The sequence below is a fragment of the Scyliorhinus canicula genome, chromosome 3 (genome assembly GCF_902713615.1).
Source record: "Scyliorhinus canicula chromosome 3, sScyCan1.1, whole genome shotgun sequence".
NCBI lineage: Eukaryota > Metazoa > Chordata > Chondrichthyes > Carcharhiniformes > Scyliorhinidae > Scyliorhinus > Scyliorhinus canicula.
The window spans coordinates 264,961,831-264,977,968 of NC_052148.1; the positions used below are offsets into that span (position 1 = coordinate 264,961,831).

Below are 16,138 nucleotides of genomic sequence, written 5' to 3' on the forward strand. Positions count from 1 at the left end.
AGTACTATGACCATTCGGCCCATCGCTCCTCTGCCGGCTCTTTGTGATAGAGCTATGCAATTATGCCCACTAACCTGCTCTAATATATGTATATCCCTGCAAATTGTTTCACTGCAAGCTCCTATCCAATCCCCTTTTGAAAGTTACCATTGTGTCTGCTTCCAGCAGCATTTCATGCAATGCAATTCAGCTCATAAAAACTCGTTGCATTGAAATAAAATCTCAATTCCTCCTGTTCTGCGTCAATGTGCTTAAAATCTGTGTCCATTGGTTACTAACCCATCCGCCGTTGGTCACAATTTCTGCGCTAACTCTTCGATCAAAGCCCTTCAGGATTTTGAACACTCAGTTCCCTGCTCCAGGGGGAACAGCCCCAGCTTCTCTCGTCTCTTCATGTAACTGAAGCCCCCCCAACCCCAACCCCAAGCCCTTTATAATTCTGGTGAATTTCCTTCATCCTCGCCAAGGCCTGCCTAAAGTTGGACACATTACCCTAGCTGACTCCTCATAAGTTGCCTGAATGTCGACCATGTTAATCCATGATAGATCAATATTGCAGTGACGACCTCCCCCCCCCCCCAGTGCCTCATTGCAGCGTATTTTGTATGATTAAATATGAATTCATTAGTGTCTTCGCAGTCTCAGCTTAAGCCTTTCCCTTCCTTTGGTTATTAGGCCAACCTAATGAATATATCATCGACTTGGAAACTGTCACAGCGAAAACGGAATATATCACAAATTTGACCACAGTTATTACTGCGAGCAGAGAAAAAGCTCAGAAAATGGGCCAAACGAGGTGACGGATTTGCCAAAGCCTTTCAAGAGGGACAAGCAGGCCACGTCGAGCGACCTTTGATGTAGTGGCGTTGGCACAGGGATGGGAACAGGTTTTCTGCTCACCCTCTTGGCCATGGTGCAGATGGTGTGGAAGAAATCTAGCTGAAGGGAGGGAAGGAAGGTATCAATTATAACAGCTATTTTGGTGGTTATGATTGCGCTCAGAGATGCCAGCTTTCTGGATTCTGGCCTTCGGGGTGAGGCAAGAAGCTATTTTTAATTCAGGTGAACTGCACTCTGAAAGGCACAACTGCTCACAAGCCTGAAGCTCAGTTCTGTGCGAATAATTCCAGAGTGGCCAAATTAAAACAATTTTGGATCCGACATTTTCTTCATCGCTCATTCCGAACAGGGCTGAACCTCAATCTGTCAATGAAATTTCATTTACTTTTCTCTCTTCGAAGAGCTTTCGCGTTTCATGCTCCTCTGCCAGTCAGTAAGATGTTACCGTATCTTTGGGCACAGCTGCTGTATAGTGGGCATAAAATCAGATATCGTAAGAATAAATGAAGTTCCCTTGCTCTTCTTTCCTTTCATTCTAGGCCTGGATATTCCGGCCCAGTGGCGGACGTACACTCGCTCTCACCTTCATTTCTCGGCCAACCCCAATGATACCGCTTTCTACTCTCCCGCCCCACCCCCACAATGTTACTCCCCTCCTCCCAATGATGTCATGGCCTTTTTGACCCTGCCCACAGAACACAGAAATACACAAATTAATCACTGCTCAAGCTTCAGTGCTTTCTAACATGGAAAAACATGCCTGTATGAATAATTGCTGGATTGAAATCCAAGCCTGCCTCTTGTCTTGGGGTGGCACAGTATTTGGGGTGGCACGGTGGCACACTGGTTAGCACTGTTGCCTCACAGCGCCTGGGGCCCAGCTTCGATTCTGGACTTGGGTGACTGTCTGCTTGGGTTTCCGCCGGGTGATCCAGTTCCCCCTCACAGTCCAAAAGATGTGCCGGTTAGGTGGATTGGCCGTGCTAAATTGCCCCTTAGTGTCCAAAAGGTTAGGTGGGGTTACTGGGCTGTGGGGATAGGGTGGGGGCTTGGGCGTTGGTAGTGTGCTCTTTCAAAGGTTCGTTCCGTGCAGACTCGATGGGCTGAATGACCCCCTTCTGCACTGTAGTGATCCTACGATTGTCAGAATGATGGTAAAGGTGGTCAATATTGCGATGTGTGTCTTGAGGTGAGCAGACATGGATATCGCTGATCAACAACGAGATGGAAAAATCAGTGGATGGCATCACTGCAGCACAGAACAGAGCAGGACAGAATGTACCAGTCCAGTGTCGGATCAAATATTCCAATCAACAAGATGATATGCTGCCGTTCAGTATATTTCAGAGTCTCAGTCAGTTTCAAAAGTTAACCTCCTTCCTTCCTTTCACAAAGTTAAAGTTATTTCTGTAAATTCCCGTGAGTGGAGTGTCCAGTGAGTCCACGTCCAAAAGCAGGTGGCTTTGTCTGTAGAATTCTGTTGTCATGTGAGAGTACCTTTAAGAAATGGGTGTTTAAAAAATGGGTGTGTATATAAATACCTGTAGTGAGAGTACCTTTAAGAAATGGGTGCTTACGACTGCAGTGGTGTCAGAGAGTGGCTGGAGCTGGGCTGTCTGTCAGCTTTTTACTTTCGTTTTTGAGCAGGCTGCAGGGTGTGTTTTAGTTTCATTTTCAGTGTTGGAGCTGAAGCCAGACACAGCAGCTGCACTGCTGTTCTCTCTGCCATCAAAAGACTATCTCTTGATCATTTGGTGAATTCAGAATTATGAATGTTTTCAGTAGTGACTTTAACCTGATGTGCTTCTGATAAAGGTTTTGTTTTTAAGTTGTATGGATGTTAAAAAGGAAAGCTTGACGGTTTACTTAGTGTTGTAGTCTTTGGGGGTTGTATTTTAAATTAATGGTTGCTAAGATGTTCACTATGTTTTAAAAAGGTTAACTTGACTTCATAGAATAAACATTGTTTTGCTTTAAAAAATACTTTTCCATTTCTGCTGTCCCACACCTGTAGAGTGGGCCGTGTGCTCCCCATACCACAATCTAGTAAACGTTGTGGGTCAGGTGAACTCCATGATACACTTTGGGGTTCTCTAAACCCTGGCCCATAACACTGTTCTTTGTCCACGAGACTTTCTGAAAGCTAGTCTTGAGAGTGACGGTAGTTAGAGACATCAGCATGTGACCAACTGTAGCCATTATATCAGACCAGAAATGATTCATTATGAAAAACAGAATTTAAACAAGAGAATATGAAAGACAGGCAGGTTTTTAAGATTTTCCTGCTTGGCATCGGAATTTACACAGCTTTTTTTTATATGCGTCTTCACAAAATCACGAATTGCATCATCATGGTAAAATCCTGCAAAGGCACACTTTCAGTCATCATTATTGCTGAATTAGTCAAATGTTCCGTGCTCGTCGCACTTCGCAGAAATTTTTTGACTCCTTTCAATCCGAAAAAAACGCTCACCGCAAGCATTTGTGACAGGTATTATTAAAGACATTTTCAGAATGGTTCCAAATTTGGAAAGGTTACCTGCAAACCATCACATACAATCCTGTACAAATCAGTCAGTGATCTCGAAGCACAGAACTCATCGTTTTCGATTAACTGAATGAATTGTTTCATGTCATCATCCAAGATTTTCATGTCTATGTCCTCCCGGTTGAATTCACTTACTTTCTTAATGCAGTGGTGTGTCGCGTGGGTTTCCTCCGGGTGCTCCGGTTTCCTCCAACACGTGCTTGTTAGGTGAATTGGACATTCTGATTTCTCTCTCACTGGTTAGCTCAATTGTTTCACAGTTCCCAGGTTTAAAACCCGGCTTGGGTCACTGTCCGTGCGGAGTCTGCACGTTCTCCCCGTGTCTGTGTGGGTTTCTTCCGGGTGCTCCTGTTTCCTCCCACTGTCTAAAGATGTGCAGGTTAGGTGGATTGGCCGTGCTAAATTGTCCTTAGTGTCCAAAAACCTATGGGTGGGGTTACCGGAACAGGGTCGAGGTGTGGTCTTGGGTAATCCGCTCTTTCCAAGGGCCGGTGCAGACTCGATGGGCCAAATGACCTCCTGCACTATAAATTATATGATTCGATGAATCTACTCTGCAATTTCACCATTATTTTGTCAATAATAACACTGACAGTTGCAGTGATGATTTTCTCTTTTAATGTGATTTTGTTGTCTCTCGTTTCATTGAAAAATAACTTCCTGCGTCTTCTACGCTTATCATCACAGGAACATTTATTTTTGGCTAATGTTAGTGCCTCTACTTTCAACGAGCTAGTCATTTTGAACTTCCATGGCAAACATTTAAGTCAGGCTAACAATTCAACAATGCAGCATTCAGTAAAGTTGTACATTGTGCAGTGATTTGCTGATGGCATTAATTCTCTGTAGTGAATGGCTCCAGAAAACAGTAAAAACAGCATTATCGTACTTTTCAAACTTCTCTGCTGACGATTTTGCTTCAGCTTTCACACTCCGATTTTGATGCGGCTCTATCCAGTAAGCCTTCCTTCATATCAACAAAGTTAATTTTCAAATACAAAGTAGCATCAGCATGAGCGGATCACCTGATGTCACAAATTATTTTGACCGTCAAAATGTTTTCAGTTTGCCTGCTCCAAGCATGATTGCAGCATTTTCCACCGATGCTTGGAAACCAAAAAAGAGGCACATACATTTTGAACAAAGTCAAGGAAATGTGCAGGATTCAGCTGCGGTGTCACAGATTAAATTCAAGGAGTGACAGGAACATGGGATGAATAATGCACAGAGGCGTTCATTGTTCAATATTGCTTGTTGACCTGGATATTTTCCTGCCTTATTTGTGCCATTACCAAAGTTCTGCCCATGAAAATTTTTGATGTCCAAACCCTAAATTTGCAATGATTTCCAAAACAGTTGTCTCCAGACACTCAAGTGTGGGATTGTATCTGGACAAAACAAATAAATCGCTCTACAAATTTCACCATTGTGGTCCCATATCTTAAAATTAATGTTCATTAGTCCACATGACTCACATTTAATGTTGGATTTACTATTATGGAATAGTATTTGGGATCTTTTACTGCATCAGTGAATTGGTTTCTGAGTCATTATAGTGATGACGTCACCGTACGTCTGTGTATTAAAACGTTGGTCTTACCTGAGCCACAATATTGATAACTTTTCAAATGCTCTTTGAGTAGCTTGTCAAATCCACTGAGGTATTCAAGGCAGGTTAAAAAATTACTTCTTCGAGTTGACAATGATGACTCAAGACCTCATGTGGTAGTCCCAAGGAAGACAGTAGTTTGACTGTGGTAGCAACACATCTCAGCCCTCTCCTCCAATAAGAACACACCTTTTCAAACTGAGCCGATAACGTAGAATCAATTCTTCCAGATGATTGAAATATTTGAACGAATGTGCACATAGCATTAATGTGAGATTTGGAAGTTTCAAAATCAGCAATATCTCTTTCAACATTTCTCCAGTTCGAGTACCCGTTGACGAGTGTTTCCCTTTCCTCGGGTCAGGCAATAACTTGCAATCATAACTTAAGACAGCCTTGGAGGTTTCCGGGAAAATCAATCATTTTTTGAATTTCTGTCATTTCCATTGCTCTTTGCCCTCAGAAAATGTATGAATACTCCGAACCTGCTTTCGGTGACCAGACTCAAACTTGTTTTTTTTTAAGAGTACCCAATTCATTTTTTCCAATTAAGGGGCAATTTAGCGTGGCCTGCACATCTTGTGGGTTGTGGGAGCGAAACCCATGTAAACACGGGGAGAGTGTGCAAACTCCACACGGCCAGTGACCCAGAGCCGGGATTGAACCTGGGACCTCAGCGCCGTGAGGCAGCAGGACTAACCCACTGCGCCACCGTGCTGCCCACCAGCCTCAAACCTTTGAGCAAGTTTTCCATATTGTTACACTACCCTGGGCAAGTCATAGAATCAGAGATGTTTACAGCATGGAGATGGGTTCTTCAGCCCAGCTTGTCCATGCCTCCCAGTTTCTACCACAATGCCAGTCCCACTTGCCTGTGTTTGGCCCTTATCCCTCTATATCCACCTTGCCCATGTAACTGTCTAACTGCATTTTAAAAGATGTGTGCGGTTAATTCTGGCCCCATTCGTCCCTGAGTCAGAACACAAGTGACTTAACCAATTATTCTTATAAAAATACCCAAAGTCTTTGGTTCTTGGCTCTTTACTAATCACAGTCACCAGGTTTGTAAATGTAAACACAATTGCTATTTATTTACAGCAGGAACTACAGTAAAATACGCAGCAGATACAGTTGGTCAACGATGAGCTAACACCTAACTCCCACTTTACTTGCCCCAGGACCTCCACATTCACAAAGACAAATACTGCAGGGTGGAAAGGGTTAAAAATTGCAAAGCAAAGCAAAGAGTCTTTGTTTCAGATGATGGTTTCTAGCTTGCCGATGATAATACATCTTTATTTCAACTTGTACTGTGTTACGACACCCTGAGCTAGTGTACGGTCAATTCCAGCTCCACAAGCCCCGGAGACCCAACTAATAATTCAAATAAAAAGTCCCGAAAGCTTTGGCCCGTTGGCTTCCCAATAATTTACAGGCACCAGGGTTGTAAGCTGAAACACAATTACTATTTATTTTAAACAGAAATAAAGATGAGATATGCAGTAATTCTAATGGAATAACGTCAAGCTAACCTGCTCTTCCCCCTTTTTACTGTCCCTCCCTTTATACATACACACACACACAAACACACACGACAAACAAACACAGAGGGGTGGAAATGGGTAAAGAATAATAAGGATTAAAGTAAAAAGGATAAGAATTCTTTGCTGCTGGATTTCCTCACAGGATGCTGATTGATCAAAGCCATCTGTGTACAGTTGAGGAAGGTCTTCTTGCAGAAACATTCATTCAGTACTCACAGGCAGTTGTATTTAATCTGCAGAGGCACTTTAGCCTTTATTAACCTGGGCCTTCAATTCAAAAGTCCACCTTTGAGTCTGATTCTCTCTTAAGACTCTTTGCCGCGCACCAAACTCTTCTTCCAGCCTGCTTTTTAATCTCAATAACGTTCAGCCTTACTGGGGAGAGACATAAGTCCCTATACTGGATTTTTAGAGATATTTCATCAACTCTGAGAGAGAAAATCAGAGATGCTCCTTCCAGCTTTTGAACCGATAGAGAAACGAAACAACCCAACCTTGTGACACTGGGAATCAGTCCAAAGAAATCAGAACCAATCACCACTTGTTATTGGCAAAACCCAGCATTTTTGAGCCAGTTCACTGGCCACCAAACAAGTCAGTCAAACCGAGTCATCACTTATCTCTCCTGCTCGAATAAAGGCAAAGGCTTCATTAAAGTCACAGGTCGAGGCGACATTGGAGAGGTTTGGGGTTGGTGTTATTTTCCTTGGAAGGAAGAAGGCTGAGGGGAGACTTAATTGTGGTGTACAAAATTATGAGGGGAAGAGATAGGGCCGACAGGATAACATTGTTTCAATTGCTGGAGAATTCTAGAACCTGGGGAGACAGATTTAAGCTAAGTGGCAAAAGGTGTGGTGGGGACATAGGGTAGTTGGAATCTGGAATTCGCTGCCTGAGTTGGTGGTGGAGCCAGAGACCTTAAACTCTTTTTAAAAGTACCTGGATCTACACTTGAAGTTCTCTAAGATACAGGGTACTGGAAGATTGGATTATAATAATAATAATTGGATTATAATAATAATATTTAATAATAATAAATTGTCACAAGTAGGCTTACATTGATACTGTGAAAATCCCCTAGTCGCCACACTACGGTGCCTATTCGGGTACACTGAGGGAGAATTCAGAATGTCCAATCCACCAACCAAACACGGCTTTCAGGACTTGTTGGAGGAAGTGTCGCGGACACGGGGAGAACGTGCAGACTCTGCTGAACTGGATTTTTCTTTGCAGCTTCCATTGGCTGTGCAGAGAGAAAGTTCTTTACCCTGGACCTTCAGAAAAAATTCACCAGGTGAGAGAGATAAATTAGAGCTGTGTCTCTCCATCTTCAGTTCAAAATGAAACTAAAATAAGATGAAGCCTCTCTGCCTTTGCAGAACATTCCTGAGCAGTCAGTACCAATCAGCATAGATTATGAGCCAAGGCCCGGCAATGTGAAACAGTCAATTGGCTGGCAGCCAAATCCATCAAGAGGTGACATCACTGATGTCAGGCCAAACAGCACATCCTGCTGGAGTGTCCTTTTTAAAACAAAATTAAAGGTGAATTCCACCTTAAAGGCATAGGGTCCCATTAACTGTCCAGGTACAAAAAATTAAATAGCAGAATAACAGAGATTAAAAGGAACAAATAAGGCACAGACAAGGATTAACAAAGGGTTCCTCACACTGGAGAGGATGAGCTGGACCTTTTCCCTCCATTCTGCCAGAATCAAAACTGAAACCTTCAAGGTCTCTGAGAACCATTTCAGTGGGACAAGACCCAATCACCACCTGTTAGCAGGCAGAGCACAGCCCCTTGTGCCAATTAATTGGCCAGCATACAAATCAATCAAATTGAGTCCCAGACCATCTTTCTCACTAGTGTCGGCCAGCCTACAGCTCCAGTCTAAACCAGCACAGACTGGCACAATGATCTCTCCTGCTTCTGGATTATTTTGGCACAGGCTGCTTGCCTTAAAGACACATGTCTATTAATCATCCATGGACTAAAAATATAACAGCCTATATAGAAGGAAGGGGAAGTGAGGGAATAAGCAGGATGGACCCTTACGATATACCTACATTTTCTGTTTAGTTAGCACAAAATATTCTGTCATATCCATTGGGACAGATTTTAGCAGTAAGGCAGTGTCTTCAGGGTAGGTTTATAGATTATAGAACAGTACAGCACAGAACAGGCCCTTCGGCCCTCGATGTTGTGCCGAGCAATGATCACCCTACTCAAACCCACGTATCCACCCTATACCCGTAACCCAACAACCCCCCCCCCCCCCCCCCAACCTTACTTTTTAGGACACTACGGGCAATTTAGCATGGCCAATCCACCTAACCCGCACATCTTTGGACTGTGGGAGGAAACCGGAGCACCCGGAGGAAACCCACGCACACACGGGGAGGACGTGCAGACTCCGCACAGACAGTGACCCAGCCGGGAACCGAACCTGGGACCCTGGAGCTGTGAAGCATTTATGCTAACCACCATGCTACCGTGCTGCCCTAAACTTTCTTCCCTCACTTCAACAGAAGAAATATCTTGCAATTTTGTAGCCATTTTATTTTCCACTTCTTGGTCAACTTACTCCGGCGATGTGGCTTCTCCGGAAGTCGAAGTCATCAGATAATTCACCAAACACTTTTGGTGGATGAGGATGAATGTGCAGTTTGTGCACTGTTCAATACTTCAAACTTTTTGAAGTGAAATGGAAAACTGTCTCATTGCCCAACTTTGTCCTCTTGTCTGACCTTCAATTTTCTGCATTTTTGATTGGCAGATTGATAATGTTGCTTCATACTCACTGGTTTTTATTGCTTTTAATGAATTTGAATTTTCTGAAAATGCAGGCTTTATTTGTCCTCTTAAACCCTGGTGGTCGAGTCACACCCGCCCCGCCCCCTGCTCCCCTTATTGCTCGACGACGGCTACACTGAACCCTGACTGACTGGCTGTCTCAGTCAACATCTCCCTCAGGGCTTTGATCACCAGTTCGCCCTGCCCTGGCAGCGCCTCGCACCTCAGCTCAGCGACCTTGCCTCGGCTGCCTGGCTGTAGTCCCAATCAGCCCTGCTTAGCCATGGCCTGGGAATTGAGTTACCATAGCTCCCCTCGACGATGGTTTGTTTCCGGGTCCTGACCGGCTGGCTGGCTCACCACCTCCCTCCTTCGTGACTCCCAGCACCCTGTGCCTAGGCATGGTGTGGTTCATTGTAAGTCCACCTCTGTTTCAGCCTCGCCCTGTTTGTACCTGCCACGAGGGCTACTGCGGTGCAGTCAAAAGCCCGTTGACATTTGGTGAGACCGGACCACCCCGGTGATGTGTTGGGCACTTTGGATCCGTGAAGCAGATATAGGCCACCAACACTGAAGATGGTTCAACACTATTTTATTAACTCTTATAAAATGCTAGACATACTATTACTGTGGGTTTACACAATGCTAGATTAACTAGAGATCTGTGCCTGTCCAAACCAGTTGAATCACTCAGCACGTGGTGAGAGTCTGTACTGTAACTGTTAAGCTCTTGTGCTTCTGAGAGGCAGCATCCAGAATGAGCAGGAAAAGTGATGCCCTCTGTCTTTATAGTGCGTGTGTTCTAACTGGTGATTGGCTGCTGTGTTTGTGCATGCTGATTGGTCCTAGTGTATGTCCATCAGTGTGTGTGTCTGCACCATGATATACTGGTGTATATTATGACACCCGGCAGTGGCACCAAATGGCCCCAGCAGCAGGCGGGACTGGAATGTCCCACCCCTAATGTCAGCCATGGCTCAGTTGGCCAGACTGTTGCCTCTGATTCAGAAGGTTGTGTGTTTGAACCCCACTCCCAGCACAAGTTCCAACCAGATACTCCCAGTGCAGTATTGGGGAAGTGCTGGACGGGCAGAGGTGCCATCTTTTGCATGAGGTGCCTTTGCCTTCTTCCCAGTTGGATGTAAAAGCCTTCATGGCAATGTTCAGCAAAGAGCAGGGGAGTCTCTCATGTGCCCTGGCCATAATTTATCCTCAGTCAACATCACTGAAAGATGGCCATTTATTTTATTGATATTTGTTGTCCACATTACAGCATTGGCTTTACTTCAAACCAAAAAATAGTCTATTGGCTGTAAAGTGCTTTGGAATTACTTTCAGATCATGAAATGGGCTATTTTAATGGAAGGCTTTCTATATAGGGCACTGCTTGCTTCAACAAATCGAGCGCCAACTTTAATCTCTCCCTGCCTTTGCAATGTCACTCACCAGTTGCTGCAACTACATTCACATTCCACAGCTGTGATAATGAGACCATCTGGTGTCTCTGCGGGGCCAGAGACCGAAGTGGGAGCAATACCAAATGGTTTCCTCGGCAGTGGACAAGTTCAGCGCACACGTTAGGATAATGTTTATAGTCTAAAATAAAAATTGGTTTGTCAAACTGTCTGGGAGCAGACAAGGTTGTGTTTGTTTTACGAGCCATCTGACATGGATGACATTGGCGCGAGCGGATTTAATACTGCCAACGAAGGCATTTTTGGTGCAGAACTTAGCAGTGGAACACGGGAGGTTAACAGGTAACGCTCATAACCAGTAAAGCTGCTATCTAGAACCCGAAGGATCCCATGTGAAATCCAGTTTTCATTATTTTTAATCAGTCTGCACAGTTAGACTTATATTAAGATGCTCCCCACCTGCCCCTCCATCTGTGTGCTTTTTTTCCTGCTTTTTGTCTTGTCCATCCACAGACACAGACGTTTTAATTGTGCTCCCAAGGAAGCTTTCTGGATTTTTTAACCCCAATTCGGCTATTTACCAGAAACGTAAAGAAAAGCTGAGAGTTCTGAAAAATCTGAAACCAAAGCAGTAAATGTTGGAAATGCGCAGCCTGATCCGTTGAAACCTCCAAGGGAAATTAACTGTGCCTGGTGAGCTTCTTCATTAGAATTGACCACTCAGCCTTTGAGTCACCCGAGGAGGGAAGGGATGAATTAATCCATGGAATCCTGCAACATTAACACCATGTGACGCTGTGTGACCCACAGAGCAAGCTTCATTCTGAAATGGATTTGCAGCGTTTCCATGTTAAGCTCCACCATCCTTCCAGCAACAACCTAGATGCTGATTTAAGTCATTAAAGCTCAATTTGCTGTAGCCATTATGCCTACAAGCCAATCGGAATCAGAACAGAAATATATGCGACAAGGGTTTTGAAAAGGGAGGGGACATTTGATGAAGGCAAGACAATTCTGTCACGCCCACTTGTCAGTTGACCATTTGTTTTTGGAAATGCTTTGGTTCAAAATGATTTTTGGGCCGTCCAGTTACCCAGCACGTGAGGTGGCACTCAGGTCAAAGGGTCTGCGGAGATTTCCTGGTTTAAACCATTGTGCTGATGTTAACCTGGCAGCATTGGATAGGATATACTGTTTAAGGGTTTATGGGGTCAGAGAGCTGAGTAAAGAAATTAGCCGGGTTTATTGTTCTTCATCGCTACCCAACGACACCTTCGGACAGCATCAGCGAAGACTGTAAAGGACAGAACAAGCCCAGCGCTCATTTTTAGGCCTGTGGTGAGTGCGACCTACATGAGGGGCGGGATTCTCTCAGCCCACGCCGGGCCGGAGAATCGCCAGGCCGGGCGCGAATCTTGCGACGCCGCCCCGCTGCTGGTCCTCCGATTAACCAGAGAGCGGCGAATCGGCGCCGCTCTACGCCCCCCCCCCCCCTCCCCCCCCCCCCCCCCCCTCCCCTCCAGGCCCCCCCAGGGTGATTCTCTGTCTGGGATGGGCCGAGTGGCCGCAAAACAAATCTAAGTCCCGCTGCCGCCATCCACGTCTGGTTTTACCCGGCGGGACCTCGGTGTGCATGCATTCAGGGGCGGCCTGGTGGGGGGGCCCAACCCCAAGGGGGGGGGGGGGGGGGGCCTCCACTGTGGCCTGGCTCGTGATCGTGGCCTACCAATCGGCAGGCCGGCCTATCGGGCTGGGGGCCTCTTTTGCTCCAAGCTGGCCCCTGTAGCCCGACCATGTTGCGTCGTGGCCGGCGCAGAGAAGGGTGCCACTGCGCATACGCGCATTGCCGCCGGTCGTAGTGCACATGCACAGACCCATGGCGCCCATTTGACATCAGCAGCTGGAGCGGCGTGGATCATTCCAGTGCCATACTGGCCACCTGTAGGGGTCAGAATCGCTGCTCCTGAGGGCATGTTGACGCCGTTGTGAAACGCGTCAGGATCTGAGAATCCTGCCCAAGGTGTCAGAAACTTTTTGCTGTTGGTTCTAATATACCTTTGCCCTTCAATGTCTGCCATGGCTCAGTGGGCAGCAGCCTTGCCTCTAGTTTAGGAGTTGCATGTTCAAATCCCACTCTCGGATTTGAGTGCCAATTCCAGTTTGATACTCCAGTGAAGCACTGAGGGAGTACTGCACGGTCAGTGGTGCCCTTTTTGCACACGAGCCGTTAAATCTCTGTCTGCTCCTTCAGAGTGAGCCAATGAGTTGGGAGTTTCCATTAACTTCACGTATTTTTCCTTCCCCCTATTTTGTTTGGCACACGTTTCAGTCAGTGAAGTCCTTTGACACCCAGCAGTAAACAGGAGCCACCACACAGTCCTGCTGCACAGATTTAGTTCGCGATAAAAAGGCTGCCATTTAAGTTGGCATCGCTGTGAGCGTATTGAAATATTACTTTTGGAAAGTGGCACAGCACAATCCCACCGCACGGAACCACGCTGCACTGCCATGTAAGCCCGTTGCTTCATCATCCTTGGTTACCCAAATCTCAGATCATCTGATAATTTCTGCGCATCCCTTCTAATCCCTTTTTAATTAGTTTTTTTCCTGTGGAATTATTAATTTTCAACTTGATTGGTTTGTCATTTCATTTCTACTGTGAGCACCATTTTAAAGTAGAGAAAAAAAACAGCAAATGTAATTTACTTTAATGCAAGGTAATGGAGAAATGGTGCAGTACTTTTCATTTTATGCGGCAATATTTTCTCAGAGACTGATCTTTCTTGTGTTTTTTAGGTCAATTTGAAAACGTGAGCACAAGGCGAAAGCATCAGTGTGTTTTTGAGTCTATTACTAAGTGCACTAAAGAAATTGATATTGGACTTGTTACAGCTCTTTGTAAGGACACTCGAGGGGTACAGGATTCTGGCAAGTTTTGTCTGACTTCTGTAAGCTTCTGTTCCTCGATCCTCCCACTTCCGCATTTCCATTGCCTCCAGACTTGACTAATCCAAAGCTCTCCTGATTGGCCTGTCCACACTGCACCCTTCATAACCAGGAACTCATCCAAAACTCTGCTGTCTTCATCCTAACTCACATCCAGGGCGAAATTCTCCTATTCAGGATGGAGTCCCCTGTCAGGGGTGAGGACGGAGGGTGTTTCCAGCCAATAGGAAACCATGCCATATCTTCCATCCCTGGTGTAATTACTTCAGCAGCATCTTCCGTGGTGGGGGGGCTTGATGGCGCGTGTCCACCATCATATCATATTTAAAAAGGGGCCGACATCACTGACCCACCATTGAAGACGGAAGATGAATCTCCTCGATGGAACTGAAGCTGGACGATCCACCTGACTGATGCTTCACCCCCCCCCCCCCCCCCCCCCCCCCCCCCACACACACACACACCCACTGCTGTGGTGTCCCAGGGTCCAGGACTGCTGGCGGCCTTCATCCCAAATTCCAGAGGCAGCCCCAGACCTTCTTGTGAAAACTCCCGACTTTCCTTCGCCATGCTTGTCCAAATGTCTTCTGGGCCCCTGAGTTTTTCCGCTGGTGTCATGGAGAATCGGGCGTGGGGCTGAAGATTCTAGTCGGGCCTTCATCTACATCTCATTCGCAGAACGCGAATCAGTTCCATGCCGTCCTCCAGCAGGATTCCCAATTCGCCGTGGCAGGCAGCATCGGTAGATCCCACTGTAATTTCACACTGGGCATGAAACCGATTTGTGGGCCTCCGACCGAGTTCTTCCCTCCCCTCTGCCCACCATTGTTCCTGCCGGTGAGGGCATGGGAGAATTCCACCCCAAGTCCCTTTCACTCATGTGCTCCCTGATGCAGGTTGGCTCCCAGTCCACCAAACTCTTGATTGTTAAACGCTCATCATCAATCTAAATCCCTGCATGATCCCATCCATCCCTATCTCCATAAACTATTCCAATCCTTTGGGATCTCTACGTTCCTCCAACTCCAAATCTTGCGCATAGAAGAATCAAATAAAAAAACACTAGGCCAGGTTTCAGACATCTTCAGGTGGAAAGTGAGCTGGAGAGGTTTTGAAAGGGGATTCCAGTGCCTAGGCCTTAAACAGCTGAAGGCACAGCCACCAACGGCAGACTGATTAAAACCTAAAGGGTCAAAATTAGAGGAGCACAGCTGTATTGGAGAGTTTGTGGGGGAGGAAGAGATTAGAGAGAGGGATTTGAAAACACGGATGAAAATGTCAAAATCAATGTCACGCTGAACCAAGAGTCAATGTAGGTCAGTGAACCTATAATACGGGAAGAGGAATTGGCCCGTGTTAGGTCTTTTGGATTGGATCAAGTTTAGGAAGACTAGAACATGAGGGCCTGGATGGAGCACATTGGAATACGCAAGTCCACAGGCTACAGAGGCAGAGGTGAGGATTTCAGCAGCAGTTAAACCGATGCCTGGCATCATTGAGTAACATTATGGAGGTCAAAATAGGTAGTCTTTATGATGTTGGGCTGTTTGGTCAGAGGCCCATCTCCAGCTCAAGTATGACCCAAAATCGTGAACAAGAGATTGTTTCTAGTGGGTTTTTGAAGTGCCTATGCCAGAGGAGATTTCACTAGATCTGCAACAGGCCATGTCACCTCAGCAATTGTTCTCATTAACTGGGATTGATTGGGTGCACATTATCATTACCAAAATAATCGTTAAGAGCGCTTTTCAAACCCAACTTCTTGCTATAATGATTGTGAATAATTGATGAGCAGAAATTCTCCCCAACATGTTTAGTTTTCTCACTGATTGCCCTTAATTTGTTGATGCATACAGGAACACTGGGTATTTGGCTATTGCACTGTTAAAGCTCCCCTAACCCTCATCAAACCCATGCATCCACACTCTCTCTCATTCCCACTCCTGCTGTTACCTGAAACTCACCTCATCCTCACTCACCTTCATACCCACCTTTCAGCAGGGGTGACTGGGTCGTGATTGAGAACAGAGGTGGAACACTTTCTCCATCCTAACTCGGGGCATTGTGATACAAAAGGGCCCTTTATTTAATTGTGCCTCTATGTAGAGCACTTTCGACCATTTCTTTCCAAGCTGATGGTGCTATATGAATGCAATTGGTTGTTGCAGCAAACATGTCGGGGTGTAAACTTTGTTCTGAATTGAATCAAGCTTTCTGCCTCTGGCAGAATCATAGAATCATAGAATTTACAGTCCAGAAGGAGGCCATTCGGCCCATCAAGTCTGCACCGGCCCTTGGAAAGAGCACCCCACTCAAGCACACTCCTCCTCCACCCAATCCCCTGAACCCAGGAACCTCAATTCACCTTTTTGGACACTAAGGGCAAGTTAGCATAGACAATCCACCTAACCCGCACATCTTTGGACTGTGGGAAGAAACCGGA

The 16,138-nt window shown here is 45.8% G+C and overlaps 1 protein-coding gene across 1 annotated transcript in view; it reads left to right on the forward strand.

The window, feature by feature from the left end:
- Nucleotides 1–16,138, forward strand: part of ccser1 (coiled-coil serine-rich protein 1) — a 1,211,351-nt gene that overhangs the window by 678,966 nt on the left and 516,247 nt on the right.